Source organism: Schistocerca cancellata, chromosome 6 (assembly GCF_023864275.1).
Source record: "Schistocerca cancellata isolate TAMUIC-IGC-003103 chromosome 6, iqSchCanc2.1, whole genome shotgun sequence".
Classification (NCBI taxonomy): Eukaryota; Metazoa; Arthropoda; class Insecta; order Orthoptera; family Acrididae; genus Schistocerca; species Schistocerca cancellata.
Genome location: NC_064631.1, coordinates 226,032,880 through 226,036,358, shown reverse-complemented (window position 1 = coordinate 226,036,358; position 3,479 = coordinate 226,032,880). Strand labels below are relative to the sequence as shown.

Here is a 3,479-nt window from a genome sequence, read left to right as displayed (position 1 = left end):
TGGGATATACCGCTGTCAGTCAACTATACACGTAACAGATATACAGGGTCCTCAGAAACAATTGAAAAGCTTATGGAGGTGTTGCAGGGTAGGTTGCATTGAGAAGTAATTCATAAAAAAATTCAATCCGTTGCAACGTTTCCGACTTAATTAGTATCGAAGTTATGACAGTTAAACCGACACCCTAGCTGCAAACAGGCATTGATATACATCATTGAGGACATGTTGAAAATGTGTGCCCCGACCGGGACTCGAACCCGGGATCTCCTGCTTACATGGCAGATGCTCTATCCATCTGAGCTACCGAGGGCAGAGAGAATAGTACGCCTGCAAGGACTTATCCCTTGCACGCTCCCTGTGCGTCTCACATTCCCAACATGTCCACACCACTACATTCGTAGTGCGCCTAATAGATGTTTGCCCATCACACTCATTACTCGTGGCAGATTAATGTACCAAGCCCCGTACGAGTTGTGTGCGTTCGCACAAGAAGGTTAATGGCCGCGTAGTCATATTTTAACTAGATATGAAGGTAGTAACTATTCCCGAAAGAACAGATACCATTGATGACCGTGCACTACGAATGTAGTGGTGTTGACTTGTTGGGAATGTCGGTTTCACAGGGAGCGTGCAAGGGATAAGTCCCGCAGGCGCACTATCCTCTCTGCCCTCGGTGACTCAGATGGATAGAGCGTCTGCCATAGAGATCCCGGATTCGAGTCTCGGTCGGGGCACACATTGTCAGCATATCCTAGATGATGTATATCAACACCTGTTTGCAGCTAGGGTGTCGATTTAATCATCATTTCATTCGAGAGAAGCTGCACAGTCATCAATGGTATCTGTTCTTCCGGGAACAGATACTACTTTCATATATAGTATCAAAGTTAGCCGATCAGGCTGCAGCCCGCGCGAATTCAAGCGCCTCCTCCCCCTCCCCCTCTCCTCACCACCACTCCCGCCGATACAATTTTTCTCGTAGCGTAGATCATAGCGCACGAGACCAGATAGCATTTGGCTCGGGTTCGATTCTTACTACCGTCCTATGTGGCTCTCTTGTCCGGTTTTAGACCGCGTTTGGGGACACCGTCTCTGGCGTGCCGCTTTACTTTGCGCTTGACAAGGCTAACTTCAAAGCTAAGTAACTCGGAAATGTTGTAACGTATCGAATTTCTTTCTTAACAATTATTTTTCAGCTCAGCCTACCCTGTAAAGCCCTTACAAGCTTTTCAGACTGTTTCTGACCATACTGTAGATTGTGTTTCTGGAAGATGATGTGGCGGACATATTTCAGCCGTCCCTTTTTGTATTCTTGTGACAACGTCTCACTAAGTCGATATCTCGTAGGGAGCAATATGAAACTATACATATTTTCTTTATTTTAATTGGCTTCTATTATCTTGTGATTAATGTCTACTGACATGCAATGCAGAAGTGCTGTGTAATAAATTGATCTTATTATTTTCAATTGTAACATTATTCGCAATGTACCTGTGTATGTTGTCTGTATACTCGTATTGCTAGAAGCTTAGGTCACACGTTAATAAATTCAGTCACGATACTCTCTGGTGTGAGTTCAAATTCAAATGGCTCTGAGCACTATGGGGCGTACATCTGAGGTCATCAGTTCCCTAGAACTTAGAACTACTTAAACCTAACTAAATCTAAGGACATCACACACATCCATGCCCGAGGCAGGACTCGAACCTGCGACCGTAGCGGTCGCGCGGTTCCAGACTGTAGCGCCTAGAACCGCTCGGCCACCCCGGTCAGCTTCCAAGGGGTCGTTTTTCACAGTCGCTTAACTCATTCATTTCTTCATCTGCAGCTGCTATTGTTCCTATAATACCCCCCATTGCCCTCTACTCCGCTGTCTTGGCTCATGAGTGACAGAAAGTTTCACTTTCTTTGAGTACACTCTTCACACCCAATCTCGGCGCTCGGGTATCCTAAAGTTGATTGTAGACATCTCATTTCCGCTGCCCTGAATTTTCGTTAGTAGTTTTCTGTCAGTGTCCAATACACTGCTCCGTGAAATATAGTAGGGACTGTCATGGGTCTATGAAATTCTATACTGGCTTCACCATCTAAGGTTTAATTGTGCAGCATAAGTTAGAGAATTACGAGGGTCGTTCAATAAGTAGTGTCCCACATTTTTTCTCAGAACATATTTATTGTTAAGAGTCAGACTTTGGTGATAGTATACATCAACATGTCTTGTCCATGTCCTATTTTTCTACGCAGTCTGCATCACGTTCTATGGCAGTAACCAAACGTGGAAGAGCATGTATTCCCTGCTGGTGAAAGCTCTTGTTGTGTAGGTGTAGCAATGCTTTCACTGCATGACTGATACTCTGTCCATCGTCAAAGTGTGTTCCCCGTAGAGAATCTTTAGGCGGTCCAAAGAGATGGAGGTTCAAATGGTTCAAATGGCTCTGAGCACTATGGGACTCAACACCTGAGGTCATCAGTCCCCTAGAACTTAGAACTACTTAAACCTAACTAACCTAAGGACATCACACACACATCCATGCCCGAGGCAGGATTCGAACCTGCGACAGTAGCAGTCGCGCGGTTCTGGACTGAAGCGCCTAGAACCGCTTGGCCACTGCGGCCGGCCAGAGATTGAAGTCTGAGGGTCTGGACTGTAGGGTCGATGAGGCAATGATGTCCAACCCAGTTTGGCGATGAGTTCCAGGGTTCTCAGACTTGTTCGTGGGCGTGCATTATCGTGTTGGAGCAAGATTTCTGCAGGATTCTTGTTCGATCGAACACGTCGGAAACTGTTCTTGAGTACTCCTATCACCTACAAAATAGCCATACGCTACACACAAACGTTTATGGATGTTCACCACGGTTTCTTTTTCTGCACACAAGAATTCAATAACAGCACGCTGCTTGTAACGTGCGTCGTATGTAGACGCCATTTTGACACTGTACTACGGCTCTGCCATCTGCCCGAACGGTTCGGATCTTCACCAGCGTACTGAACAAACATCAAATGTGAAGCACCAACAAGGACTTTTGTCTATGTATGTTAATGGCTTTTTAAAAAAATGTGGGGCATTACTTATTAAACGACCCTCGCATTTGACTTTGGAGCCAATGTCAATGTAATTGCCTAACACAAACTTAGCCAATGTCCTTAAAGCCGTTGACCTCTAGTGCAGATCTGTTCCCTATTCAAGATTTTTGCTCTTGTCAGTTTTTTTCCCGATGATTACGTATAATTTAAAATTTTGCTACTAAACCCAGTGGGAAGACTGACTTTTCTAAATAATCTTCTGAAGCTGTTATAATTACTTGGTCGTTTGCAAAGAGTCAGATCTTCATTAATAGTTCTATATTACATCACAGAGCAATTTTTTTTTCATTTTATGAATGACATCATTAATAAAATAGTCAAATAACGCAGGTAACAAAGGGCAGCCTTGTTTGATGCTTGGGTTAACATTTATTTGCTTTGTTTCTTTCCCAAT

The 3,479-nt window shown here is 44.2% G+C and overlaps 1 non-coding gene across 1 annotated transcript; it reads right to left on the bottom strand.

The window, feature by feature from the left end:
- Positions 1–236: 236 nt before the first annotated feature.
- Trnat-ugu (transfer RNA threonine (anticodon UGU)) lies at positions 237–311 on the bottom strand. The gene has a single exon. It is a non-coding gene; the product is annotated as a tRNA-Thr (tRNA).
- Between the last annotated feature and the right edge of the window lie 3,168 nt (positions 312–3,479).